A 14,441-nucleotide genomic window follows, 5' to 3' on the forward strand; every position below is an offset into this window, starting at 1 on the left:
ATATCATATTTTAATGCATATATATGGGATCTAGAAAAATAGTATTGATGAATCTATTTGCAGGGAAGGAATGGAGATGCTGACATAGAGAACAGACTTGTGCACACAGTGGGGGAAGGAGACAGTGGGACAAGTGGAGACAGTAGCATAGCCATGTATATACTATCATGGGTAAAATAAAGATGGCCGGTGAGATGTTGCTGTATAACAGGGAGCCCAGCCAGGCGCTCTGCGATGACCTAGAGGGGTGGGTTGGGAAGAGCAGAGAGAGGCTCAACAGGGAGGGGATATATGTATACTTATGGCTGATTTGTGTATTGTATGACAGAAACCATCAACACATTGTAAAGCAATTTTCTTCCAATTAAAAAATAAAACAAACAAACAAAGAAAATGAAGGCTGGAAACCATCTCAGAGGATGAGTGAAGTTGATTACTATCAGGGTGGGGGGACCTGTTGAAACAGGTGGTTTGTGCTTCAGACACACGATTGCAGAGATAATGCAAGACTAGATCTTACAGGGCCTCATGTGCCAGGTTGAGGAACTCTGGCTTCATCCTGTGCGCTTTGGGGATTTGTTGTAAAGGATTTCAAATAGGAAAGTGACATGATCGAATTTGTATCTGGGGTCTCTTAAACAAAGGGCTGGAGAGAGGAGAGTCTAGAGGCAAAGAGATCAGCTAAGAGCCTTGGCAGTGGTCCAGACGAGAGGTGAAGAGGGATGGGAGTAAGGGGGAGTCATGGGAGTGGAGAGAAGACAACAAAATTCTCTCTACTTAGGAGGTGAAACTACCAGGATTTCATGAGTATTGGATATTGGAGGTGCCAAGGCACGAACATCAAGAGAAACATCCTGCTAAGAGAAGGCAGCCCACCTGAAGCACGTGTCAGACTCTGTCGGGCAGTAACTCCTGGGAAAAGATATATTTTCTAAGAAATTAAAGGTAATTTGTCGAGTGTCTGGAGGAGGAAGAATTCTTCGTGAGGTTGGAGGGGGTGGGGTGGAGGGGACCTGACAGGTAGGTGGGGGCAGGGTTGGGAACAGAGGGCTTCCATGTTCAGACGGAAATGTTGTTGGGGGTTCTTTGCATATGGGATGAAGAGGCCCTACGGGGGTTCAGAACACACTCAAGTTCAAACGCAAACCAAGATAATCCTAGGCCACCTCTCCACCGAGCACTGACTGGTATAGTTTGCTGGAGAAGCAAACTATACTAGAGTCACTCCAGAAAATTCTGTCCCTATCCTGTGGGTTTCCTTCCAAGGAGAGAAGGTAGGAGGTGGGATCTAGCAAGTCCAGGGATAAAAGGAGCACACAGAAGTGTGCTGGTCACAGCTTGGGTGTCACCAAGGCAATGTCACCAACCTACCTATGGGCAAGGAGAGTGGTTCTCTTGGACCAACATCCCTGGCTCACTGGAAAACTTGCTTCATGGAACCGGTTTCATGATAACCTGATGTGCCACTGGAGTGATTTAGCAAAAAAAGAACCTGTAGCTGTGTGTCTGCTGCTTGTATGGACGCTGGGTCAGAAACACCCCTCACCTCCCACTGTCTTTTTCCACTACTTTCTTTTTTATTATTCTTTTTAAACTTTAGAAAAAATTTTCACTGTACCTCATGGCTTGCGGAATCTGAGTTCCCTGACCAGGAATCAAATCTGGACCCACAGCCCTGAAAGCACTGAGTTTTAACTACTGGACCCCCAAGGAATTCCCTTCATTACTTATTTTATAGCCAGGTTTGGCACCATGATAGAAGCCCTCTTAACTGGGCTCCCCCTAAAACTGCTAGATAAGCCGTAATCTCCCCTTTTCAGGAAAACACACTGACTGAAGTTCCTCATCCATGAGGCCTACAGGCTGGTTTGCCTTGGGGTTCCCAGGCTAACTCCAGGCCTGGTCCAGGTAGGCGGATCCAGGAAGGAGAGGGTATCCACCCACCAAGGGATTAGAGAGACAGGACAAGCTGCAGCCCTCTTGTGTGGGAGCCAGTTAAACACAGCAGACATTATCGCAGCCTGTGAGACACTGGCCAGTGCCTGGCCAGACTCTGAAGACTTACAGGTGTGAGAGCATGCCTACCTTGTAGAGGCTGAACCCAAGACTTGCAATCCAGACTCTTCTAGAGGCTGAGCAGGGATTGAGCCAAGCTGAGAGGGCAAGTATGGCGGTGGATGATAAGTGTCCCTAAGTGGCCGGGCTGTCTCATGGGCCAGCCAGCAGTACAAGTGCCCAGGGCCCTGTGCTCAGAAGGGCCCCACATTTGGGTTTTAAGGCTCTTCCTAGAATGATTTTGATTATGAAATTTTAGCTTGGAATTTGTGTTTTGTAAATGAAGCCGGATGGGACACAGGAGTAGAGGTTCCGGGAGGCCTCAGCCCATGGGGGGCTGTTGGTCACTGGCTCCCCAGCCACCCCTTGGCTCCCCAGGACCAACCAGGTGCCCCCTCAGGGCCCCTGCCAGGCCACTTCTGCTGGTGCTCATCCTGGGAGGGAACCAAGGCACATCGGCAGGGGAGTGGCATCCAGCGTTCTTCTACCTTCACTGGCCACCTGTGGGGTCCTGAGTGTGGGCACCAGGAGGGGGGGTGTCTCCCAGAGGACTCAGCCTTGATCTTATCTGCCCTGAGTTGGCAGTGCCATAGCACAGATGAGACTAAAAGCTCCTCCCTAAATTAAAATAGTTTCAATAAGAGTGGTCCTATACATTTTTTTCAGTGTGTCTGGAAATTATCTAGTAAATGAGCATGTCAAATTGACAGGATGTTCTGGGTGTCTTCTTCCCATTGAGCCCAAGTTCCTATTTAGAAGTTTCTCAATGATAACTTCCTGAAGCTTTGACATTGATGCTATTTTGAGGACTTCTCCACTCTGTCTCACCCAGAAGACTGGCCCCGGACACCTCACCCTGCTGCTTCTCTTTCAAAAAGGATCTCTGTCCCAGCAACCAAGTCAGAAACATTAATCCACTGACAGAGGAATGGATAAAGAAGATATGGTACATGTATACAGTGGAATCTGCCTGCAATGCAGGAGACCCTGGTTCAATCCCTGGGTCTGGAAGATCCCCTGGAGAAGGAAATGGCAACCCACTCCAGTATTCTTGCCTGGAGAATTCCATAGACAGAGGAACCTGGTGGGCCACAGTCCATAGGGTCACAAAGAGTAGGACACAACTGAGTGACTAAGCATGCGTGCACACATGTACTGATGACTATAGTTCAGCAGTGCTTTATTTAAAACAAGAAAGTTTGGTGGGTAGATACGCAGTTGGACAGATAAGGCTTAAAGCAAGTACGGGAAAACATTCATTGTATTGATAGAATCAAGGTGATAGGTGTCCATTAAAAGATCCTTTCTCTGTTGCAGTATGTTTGGACATTTCCATAGTTAAATATTAGTGGGACAAGCCATGTTCAAGCAAAGCAGAAAAGAACAGGCATCCTCATCATTCAGAACCCTTTGGACATTGGAGAGTGGCAAAGACGCAGGGCTGGCATCGGGGCATCCCATGGACCATGTTATGATACCCAGGGAAACTTCTATAGCAACGACAGACAGAAAGACTGCTGGAAACAAAAGACAATTCCCTGTGCCAGCTTTGGGGGAGACAAAACAAACACCTGAAAAAAAAGGCAGCGAGAAAAGCACAAACGTACCCCCCACCCCACATGTGATTAGCCCACGTTATCAGCGGAGACAAGCCGTGTTAAAGAAAGATAGAGGCCAGTCCAGCTCTGCAGGCTAATCTCTCCGAGAATTAAAGCTTCATTAACTTGTTTTTGGCATTTCTCAGGAAGAAACCACAAGTTCTGAACTGTGACCGTTTGTATATTATTTCTTCTTATCGCTAAGAAAAAAAACACAACAACACACGGTTTGCCCACACCGACAGTGATTGGTGGATAGTGAAGACCTAATGCTGTTTGGAATTTATCACTTATTGGCAATTTCCTGCCTTTTTCACTCCCTCAAGTCCATCCCTACAGGCGCTTAGGCTAGAAACCCCCTTTTCTTACCCTACTCCCACCCACGATGCTTCCTTTTTCTCCTCTTCCCTTGCTTTTTGAAGGGATCAGTGGCGAAAGGAGGGGTTGCTAGGAAGCACCTACATTCTCCTCTCCAATTCTCCTGCTTGGGCTTGTTGCTTCCCAGTAATGGGGAGATGACTACCACATCCTGAGGTGGGACTGTTCTGGGTGTCATACTTGATGATGGAATCTCAGGAAGGGAAGGAGAGGACAGAGGCTCCTCAGGAGCCTCAGAGCCTTTCCCAGAGCGAAAGCAAATTTTCTGTACTACGTGTGTGATGTTCTGGGGAGGACTGAAGACAGATAAGATCCCAGAGGGCCAGAAACTTCGGGCACTTGCCGCTTCCCTAGCGCTTCCCTTGGGCAAAGCCCCTCTGCCCAGAGTCCTAACACTGTGGTCTAGTTTGTAATTTTGGGAAACCACCCCTTTCCAACATTCATCCTCAAGCCTCAGAAAATTCCCTACAATTCCAGTGTACAGAGTGAAAACAGCATGGAATTCAGAGCTGGAAAAACCTAGACTCCAGTCTCTATGCTCCCTTCTGTCTGGGTGTTAAGACCTTAGGAAGGGTTGTTTCTGGAGGCACTGTGTCTAGCGCCCCAGGCCCCATAGACAGGATCACTGTGAGGCTCCAGAAGGCTTGTGGTGAGAAAACTCCTGACATATCGTTGTGCACACTGAATGTCTGGAGTCTGAGAGTGGGGATGATGGTGCAAAGGGGAGGAGATCAAGGCATTTCCCATTCAGAAGCAGGTGTCCGGGGACAAAGCTCTGCTCAGTCACCCAGCACTGGGCAAGGCCGCTGTGTGATCAAGCAGGCTGGGGCTGCAATGAGGGGCGGGGGTTAAACTCAGCATCTGTGCAGACAGTGGTTAGAAGAACACACATTTCATCTCACAGGGTCTGTGGGTCAGAAGTCCAGACACAGCAAATCTGGGACCTCCACTTGTGGTGTGCCCAAGTTGAAACTGAGGGTTCCACGGGGACTATGAACTCTTCCGGGGCTCAGGGTCACTTTCTCCGGTCACTGGTTGTCAGCAGAATCATTCCTTATAGAAGGAGGAGGAGGTCCTGTTTTCTTTTTACTTATTTATATATTTTTACTGAAGAAGAGTGGATCTGCAATGTTGTATTAGTTTCAAACATGCAGCAAAGTGATTCAGTTATACATGTATATTATCTTTCAGAATGTTTTCCCTTATAGGTTATTAAAAGATACCGAGTAGAGTTCCCTGTGGTATACAATAGGTCGTTATTTATCTATTTTTCATATAATAGTGTGTATCTGTTAATTCCAAACTCATAATTTATCCTTTCCCTCTTTCCCCTTTGGTAAAGTTTGCTTTCTGTGTCTGTGGGTCTATTTCTATTTTGTAAATAAATTCACATTTTTAAAGATTTTACATATGTGTCTATTTCTGAGACATGTGGCATCATCAGATACAGAGGAATCAAAAACTGGATGCAGGTATTGTGCCAGCTGACAGAAAAGTTCTTCTTTGAAGACCTCCTTAGCAAGAGATTAGCACTGACACACATATACCCTACTATATATAAAATGCTTCCCTGGTGGCTCAGTCGGTAGAGAATCCACCTGCAATGAAGGAGACCTGGGTTCGATCTCTGGGTGGAACATCCCTGAAGGAGGAAATGGCGACCCACTCCTGTATTCTTACCTGGAGAATCCCACGGACAGAGGAGCCTGGCAGGTTATGGTCCATGGGGTCGTAAGAGTCAGACATGACTTAGTGTCTAAACAACCACCATCACCATGTATAAAATAGATAACCAACAAGAGCCTACTGTATAGCACAGGGAACTCTGCTCAATACTCTCTAATGATCTATATGGGAAAAGAATCCAAAACAAGAGTGGATATATGTTATATATAACTGAATCACTTTGCTGTACACCTGAAGCTAACACAACACTGTAAATCAACTACACTCCAATAAAAATTTTAAAAAGAGAGAGAGAGACAGACAGACTCCTGCTACCCTGAGGCCCTATTACATGAATTGGTACTTATAGCCGGCAGGACAGACTGTTTCACCGAAACCTTCCAGCTGGAGCGTTGTCTTTTTGTAACCTCAGTGATGTCAGGGAAAATGATTCATGGGTTCACAGATAAGAGACAAAGAGACAGAGCCAGACAGTGAACTGTTCATGCCTCATCCTAAAGCTGAGAAAACCTCAGTCTGGGGTTGGACGTCTCCAAAGACCAAGGTACAAATCAGGCTGGTTCTCCCAGTGCCAGGGGACAACAGAGGCAGGGAGCAGAAGTCCAGGCTGGTGGTGGGGCTGCCAGGCAGGTGCTCATTCCTTCTGAACACCAGTGCCTTCCTGCCCTTGGGGATCTTTGCAATGTCACATTGGGCTGTTCAAAGTCCTTTCTGGTCCACTTTCTGGTAGGGTTACTTGGAGCAAAACCATTCCCTGGCAGCTATTTGTTGCATGCTGGGCTCTGGGGGAACTCAGGCATAAACCTGTGAAAAATGAAACAGCACGACCCAATGCCAAGAAGACAAAGGAAGACATAGCATTGTTCACCATGATTAATTGCCAGATGATCAAGATAAAAACCTCCCTGGAGTTCAGAAGCAGCAGCAATTGCTTCACACTCGGTGCTGAGTCAGAGGTTGACTTGATGAAAATTTTTAGCCTGGATTCAATCCAAACTATTTTTTTTTTCTTCTCTCACTACCTTCCATTTCCCCTCCCTCCAGAACTTCCGGGTGTTTGGAAGTAAAGGTGTTTTCTAAGCAAAGTGTTAAGAAGAAGTGTCAGTCTAAACAGGCTTCCAAAGAGCAGCAAGAAAGCACCACAAGGTAGCAGTGTCTTAGAGCAATGGTCTTAGAGCAATCCAGGCTTTTCACTTGATGGAGTGACTTAGTTTCAGCACGAGAAATACAGAAAAGTCATAGAGTGTGCCTTTCCTCTCATGAGTGACTTCTGTGCAGGTAGAAACAAAATGCTCCATCAACCCCTGTTTGATGGGAGCAAAGCTTGAATCCAGCAAAGTTGCTGGGTTTGACCTAAACTAAGACTCAGAAAAACTCCTTTCAGAAGTATTTACTGAGCCAGACGTGAACTTACCTTCCGAGAATTTACAGTTTATCTGCAAAGAGAGAAATAACAGCACAGTGTGTTTGGGTTACCTATTGGTGTGTCAAATACCATCATAAAACTCTTTGGCTAAAAATTTAAAAAGCAAAAACGATGCTTTGTTTCTCAAAAGTCTGTGGGTGGATTGGGCTCAGCTGGGCAGTTCTTCTGCTTCACATCCTGAAACAGTTGCATTCAGCTGGAAGCCTGGCAGGGAGAGGGGTGGAAGGTCCAAGATGGCCATCATCCCACCAGGGTCTCACATGTCTCAGTAGCCAAGCCTGGGTTTTCTTGAAGGTGTGGTGACTAGCTTCCAAGGAGAAGGGTTTGAAGGAAACAAGCCCCAGGATACAGGTCCTAGCAATTATCTGTATCTCTCTGATTAATGTCCTGGTAGTTGAAGCAAGTCACACGATCACTCCCACAGTCGGTGTGGGAGGGGTCATGTAAATTAATGCAAATAGGAGGTGTGTTTCTTCTGGGGGTCACCAATGTAGTCATCCTCCATGTAGTCTAGTAAATAGTAGGAACGCAGTAAGGAGAACCCCAGAGGCGCAACAAACCTCAGATTTAAAGGTCAAGGTGGCTTCCTGGAGGAACAGACCTTAAATGAAAGGAGAAGGATCAGGAGGCATGCCAAAGACATCTTTCGTTTTATCCTTATTTCTCAGAAACCTACTCATAAGGTTTGTGTTAAGTATACTATGCATATAGTTATTTGTTTTTATTTTGCAAGAATTAATCAACTGTCAGGAGACATAGACAGAGCACACTTTTCACAGGGCCACAGCTGCCAGCAAGACCAACTCAATTTCCATCACGTGTCTCCTATTCACTCTGGGCCCATTTCCCAGCGATTTGACCCTGTCTTTGGATTCTATTGTAAGAATCTCTCAGAAGCAAGCTCTCACAGAAAAACCCAAATGAGCTTTTTACCCAATGTCAGCGTTTCCTGCTCTCACTTTCCACTCGGTAGCATTGGATGCCTCCGGAGCAGAAATGTTCCTATGTTGATTGTTAAGCCTTAATTCTTTTAAGATTATTATTTCCTGATTCCTCGGCTGCTTTTTCTTGGAACTCTGAACATTTTCCCAAGAATGGTGGAGAAGGCATTCTTGCCCAGGGGAACACTTGAATTGTGGCTGAAACAAAGAGGATGAAGGGGAGAGGCAGTCAGAGTGAAGCAGAAAGGGAGAAGTTGTGCAAGCAGGGTCTCATCTCATGAGCCCTTCTGAATTAGATCTTTATCCTAAAGGAAATAGGAAATCACTGAAAAGTCTGAAGAAGGGGAATGACACAATCAGAATTTCATTTTGGAAAGATCTCCAAGGCAGAGGTGTGGACAACGGACTGGAGGCAGGGAAATCTACTAGAAAGCCGAAGAAATGGTGCCAGAGGTTGACAAGAATGTTGTAAACTTGGTAGGGGTCACGGGGATGGGACAGGAAGGAACCAGGAATCTGGAAAGGCCAGTCTTCATGATTGACTGGATGTGGGACGTAGGGGTCAGATAAAGTTTGCAGTCAGCCTCTGGTCTCATGCCTGATGATCTGTCCAGGAAGATACCCCAGACTCTGAATGTATATGGACAGCAGAGATAAACAGTTTCTTCTTATAGCCCGCCAAACACCTCCCCCAGTTATTTCCTTTTGTTGAGGCTCACCCTCTCGCCTTACACAGTGTCTGTCTTAACCTTGGAGTTTCCTAAACAAAAGTCATCTTTAAAATTATTATTTTCCACCACAATCCTTAAGCATCTCCCAGAAACAACTCTGTTCCATCATCGCTATGTCAGGTTCAAATGGTGCTTTTATCTCATTTTCCAGACAGGAGCAAGCCAAGAGAAATTTCAGAATGAAAATCCAGGATACAGAAAGCAATAAAGAAGGTGCTTTTTCCATAGAACCACTGCTGGTCTGTATGCCTGTTCGGTGTTTCTGAAAATGGCACCAACTCTGCTTGGCTGATGCAGCCCCATGGCTTCCGTTCTGTGGCTTAGAGCATGGTGGTTGGTGTGATGGGCTGGGACAGCGATGAACACATTCATGAACTCTGCCCTCTGCAGGGAGACGGTTCTCCGTGGTCCCTCACATCTCTGTACCTCTTGCCAGCAGAGGCACTATTCTTTTCAAGGATGTTTGTATGGCAAATAGCTTGGGAAAAAAGAGATAGGATCTCCCTTTTGAGAAAAAGGAAGTTTGTACTATGTCATGTAATGAAGATGACTCCCTCCAAGGCCAAGGCCAGGTTTGCTGGCAGCCCATGATAAATGATTGGGGTTCCTTAAGCACAGAATTCCTGAGCTGTGATGCCAGCCCTGTGTGTGCAGCATCAACCTGAACTTGACAGACGAGGGGAGCTGATGGAGGAGCCTGAAGCTCACACTGCCCCCTGAGCTGCTTCATCGCGTGTTTCTGACCCAGGAGTCTCATGTCTTCTGCCAGCATCCATACAGTTGCGACAGGTGAGCCAGTGAGCTTGTGAGGAGGGTAAAAAAACACTCCAATCCTTCAGTTTCTGAAACTCCCACAGAGCTGACATTCTGAGGAGGAAGAAAAAAACATGTAAACAAGCAAAGCAATCGTGATTCTCAGAATGACTAGAGAGAAACAGATCAGAGGCTAAAACAGACAATGTGGCTCATGGTGGGGGTACCACAGTAGGGATGGCCTCTCGGGAGTGGGACCATTCCAAGCATCTAAGGGAGAACTTACGCAGAACTCATCATGAGGCAGGAGCCCAAGGACCCCAGGCAGTGGAAATTGCACATACACCCTGAGGCCTGTTTGAGGAACAGGAAAAAGACCAATGGGGCTGTGGGATGGTAAATGAGAGAAACCAGTATCCTGAGATGCGGGGAGAAGGGGGCACAGCAAGAGCAGCACGAATTCTAGCATGTTATAGGTTTTGGACATTTCTTAAGACTTTCAAGCAGGGAGGGAACTGGCCTGCTTTTTTAATTCAACAATGTTTATACATCTACTAGCTGCAAGTCTGGGCCCTGGAGATGCTGCAAGGAACCAACCATACATGGAGTTAATATTCTAATTGGGGGTGGGGCGTGGGGAGGACATGATAAATAAGTAAAATGCAGAGACGTTAGGTGGTGGGGAGTGCTACGGAGGGGCTGGGGTGGGGGAGCCTAGGTGAGAGCTCAGACAGGTGGCTTGGGGCCCTACTGAGAGGGAGACATTTGAACCTGACCTGAGGAGGGGGCGGAAGGCAGCCGTGGGGGTATCTGTGGGGGGCCTCCAGGTGGGTGGGGACACAGCGAGCAAGCACACAGATCCTGGGGTGCAGCACATCTGACGTTTGAGGGTCTAGAATGGGGTGAGGGCTTCCAGGTGGCTCAGTGGTAAAGAACCCGCCTGCCAATGAAGGAGACGTGGCTTTGATCCCTGGGTTGGGAAGATCCCCTGGAGAAGGAAATGGCGACCCACTCCAGTATTCTTGATTGGAGAATCTCCATGGACAGAGGAGCCTGGTGGGCTACAATCCACAGGGTCGAAAAGAGTCAGACATGACTTAGCAACAAAACAACAAAAGAATGGCGTGGGCCAGGGGGCTCCCTGTGGATATGCTTAGAGACGCCCCAGGGCAATGTTTTGTGGCCGATATGAGGACTTGGGCATTGACTCTGAGCGACTAGAGCCCTGTTAGGACTCCATCTTTGAAAATGAAAGAGGTAGAAACTGGGAGAAAACAAGAACAATTAGGGAACATCACCGTCAGCGGCATCCTGAGATTCTCAGAGAATTAAGGGAGAATTTAAGACAGAGTCTGTTCCTGTTTCAATGTTCTGCAATACTTCACCATTTTCCCTTCAAGAGAGATGGTATAAAGACCAGAAAAATCACTGTCTGTCAGCGCTCAGGCAAACGGGAACCGCCCCCTGCTGGCCGACGGCGGTAACGCAGGCCAGGCATTTCTCTTGAGGAAGGTACCCCGCTCAGTAGGGGCTTCCCTCATAGCTCAGTCCCTAAAGAATTTGCCTGCAATGCAGGAGATCAGGGTTCAATCTTTGGGTCGGGAAGAACCCCTGGAGAAGGAAATGGCAACCCACTCCAGTGTTCTTGCCTGGAGAATCCCCATGGACAGAGGAACCTGGCGGGCTACAGTCCACAGGGTCACAAGAGATGGACAAGAAGACTTAGCGACCAAACCACCACTGCCTGGGAGGCGGTGGGATTCTATTCCTCTCCATCTGATTCCTACCCCAGAGACCATCAGATCTACAGGGCAAGTCCAGACAGTTGTCTTGGACAATAGACTCTAGGCAGCACCTCTCACTGGTTTGTCTACAGATTAACTGGCGATCCAGGGTTGATCCCTAGATGCCCCTCCTGCAAGGAGGGCACAAGGGAGTCTTCCCAGGGCAGCTCTGGCACCGGCAGCCCTGGCGGGGAGCCCAGACCTGAAGCCCAGGAGAGGACCCCCTTCCCTCAGGGTTTCAGTCATCCATTCAGGACAGGGTCCTCGGGAGGAGGAAGGGACCATGTCCAGGCTGGATGACCTGACTCTGATACTTCTTGTCCCTGCTCCAATTAGCCCAGGAATATCTGCTCTCTGACTGTTCTCCCCAACTCCCGCATTGCCATTCTGGGTTCCGGTTAAAGGGCAAAGGTCTCCTTTCCTGGGCTTTGCCCAGAGTTGGAGTCACTGGACATCTTACCACATGTGTCCCCACTGGCCAGCTTAGCTTGTGTCACTGTGGGCCATGTCCCTGGGCCCGTGTGGCTCTGTCCTGGCCTGCTGTGGCCTGCAGGGGCGCACACCCAGGGAGGGATGTCATCTGTGTGTCACCTGTGGTTGTGCTGTGTCCACATGTGAGTTCAGGAACACCCGTGCCAGGGCTGGGGCATGTTCCCCCCAAATCCACGTGTTGAAACTCTGATCTCTATTGTGACTGTGTAAGGAGACATGACCTTTAAGGCGGTGATGAAGACTGAATGAGGTCATAATGGTGTGTGGGGCCATAACCCAGTAAGGCTGGTGTTCTCTTGAGAAGAGGCAAGGGGAAGGGGAGGTAGCTGCACAGGGAAAAGTTTGTGAGAGAACAGCGAGGAGGCGGCCGTCTGCAAGCCCAGTAGGGAGCCAGCTGCAGACACCAGACCAACAGACACCAAACCTGCCAACATCTTGATCTTGGATGTCCAGCCTGCAGAAACTGAGCAAAGAAATGTCTGTGGTTCAAGTCTCCAGACTCCAAAAGACTCTGGCGTCTTTTGTTACGGCAGATGGAGCAGACTAACACAGTCACGTGTGTGTCAGGATGTCGAACCATGGGAAGCGAGGGAGACAGTCTATTATGAGACATTCTCACTCAGAGTGCTGCAGAGAGGCTGGGATGGAAGGAGAAGCAGGAAGCAGGACAGGAACAAAGACTGTCCGATGTCAGGGCCCCCAGTACCTCCATTCTATGGGTTGCATCCTGCTTCCTTTTTGTAATTGTCATCAGGAGTGTGCAGCAGGGCCCAGTGACCCTCTGTGGCCTGCCGTTTACCAAGAGAACACTTCTCCAGGTCGGAGCTTTCACAGTTCACTCGCCTGCAGTTGGAGGTCTCCCCCAAACCCCTGGCCCTGGGTAAGCTTTTATGGTGGAGCACATGCTTTCCTGATGGAGTTGAACATGATGGCATCCTGGGAAGGCCTGTGTTAAGCCAGTACTAGGCATAAATATCTCCCTGCATTGTTTAGCCATTGCACAGATACAAGTGCCCCTTAAAAACAGCAGTGCTGTGCTCGAAATTTTCAAGAGAAGACATGTTGGTGTGTGTGTGTGTGTCTACCACGCCCCCTTCTATCTTTCCAAGATACATAATTAGAGCTTTCCGAAGGGAAAGGGAGAGGAAAATGGCTAACACAGAGCCACGCCCACACGTGCCCCCTCACCTCTTCGGAGTGATGCCCCTCCCCCCACTCCAGCCCAGAGACAGCACTTTAGCAAGAATACACCTTCTCTAAGCCACTGATGTTGAAGCTGAAACGCCAATATTTTGGCCACCTGATGCGAAGAGCTGACTCGTTGGAAAAGACCCTGATGCTGGGAAAGATTGAAGGCAGGAGGAGAAGGGGATGACAGAGGATTAGATGGCTGGATGGCATCACCGACTCAATGGACATGAGTTTGAGTAAACCCTGGGGAGTTGGTGATGGACAGGGAGGCCTGGCATGCTGCAGTCCATGGGGTCGCAAAGAGTCGGACACGACTGAGCGACTGAACTGAACTGAACTGAAGCCACAAGGATGCAGCCATAGAGGAATTTAACTCAGCCTTCCTGATTGAAATTGGTTGCAAAAAGTTACACTGGGTCAGAGAGAGGAAGTGGAAGAGATTTCACTAACGGCCAGAAATGCTTTTCAAAGGCAAACTCTCTCCCCTCAAAGCCATGCAGCCCTACCTTGTTGGAAGTGAACAGTGCTGGAAGCTGGAGGAGGGTCGACATCCCATACCCCAACATCACACACACACACACACACACACACACAAACACACACACTGCACCACAGGCCTGATTCGGTGTGTAGCCAGCACCAGCACAGGGTGCGGCCTCAATACGAACGAGGCCCCCAGCACTCTGACCCTTGTTATCAAAAATAGTGGTTCTTGGATGCGACAGCTGGGATGGTTGGAATTGTTACAAGAAATTCCTAGCAGGCCAGGCACTTCTAGGGGAGCCTGTGAGTTGAGATGGGGACAGATGGAGGGCAAGAAAAATGTTTAAAGAACGCTGTTACTCCCAGCTATCAGCTCCAAGTTCTAAACTGAGAAAACTGCTGCTTGCCTCAGAGAAAAGAGAACGCCATCCATGAACCCCATGTCCAGAAGGGGGTTGGCATCTCCCCTGCGAGGACCTTGAGACCTTTATACAAATCCAGCTCCCTCATCCCCAGAGCCATCAGTGGTGAGGCCCCTGCTCTCAAACGCAGTGTTCTTGATACCACAGTGGTGCCAAAGCCAGCTGTTTCTATCTGCATCCGACATGCAAACATTGTACCTAAGGGTCAAGGTCAAGGTCAATTCCTGTACCTCTTCTGCTGAGGTTTTTGCCCTTTCCTCCCCCTCCTCGTTACTTCTCACTGCCTCCTGCCTCTTTCTCCCTTCTGTTTCCTAAGCCAAGAGTCAGTTACTGGGCACTTCCGGAGTTAAGTGTACAGACGCTGTCATCCGATCATCACAACCACTCTGAAGAAGGAGAGAGAAAGAAAGAAATGTGGGTACAGAGAAGTGCCTACCTGGACCGAGGCTGCACAGCTAATGTATGTCAAGGTCGAGAATGAAGCCCTGTGAGGGCTGGCCT

General features: G+C 48.4%; 1 long non-coding RNA gene across 1 annotated transcript; it reads right to left on the minus strand.

Annotated features, from left to right (window-relative positions):
• Positions 1-7,827: 7,827 nt before the first annotated feature.
• Positions 7,828-12,065, minus strand: LOC123329084. The gene is made up of 2 exons (XR_006544230.2): positions 11,813-12,065; positions 7,828-9,682 (listed from the first exon to the last, which is right to left on the minus strand). It is a non-coding gene; the product is annotated as an uncharacterized LOC123329084 (long non-coding RNA).
• Positions 12,066-14,441: the final 2,376 nt, after the last annotated feature.

Source organism: Bubalus bubalis, chromosome 14, assembly GCF_019923935.1.
Source record: "Bubalus bubalis isolate 160015118507 breed Murrah chromosome 14, NDDB_SH_1, whole genome shotgun sequence".
Classification (NCBI taxonomy): Eukaryota; Metazoa; Chordata; class Mammalia; order Artiodactyla; family Bovidae; genus Bubalus; species Bubalus bubalis.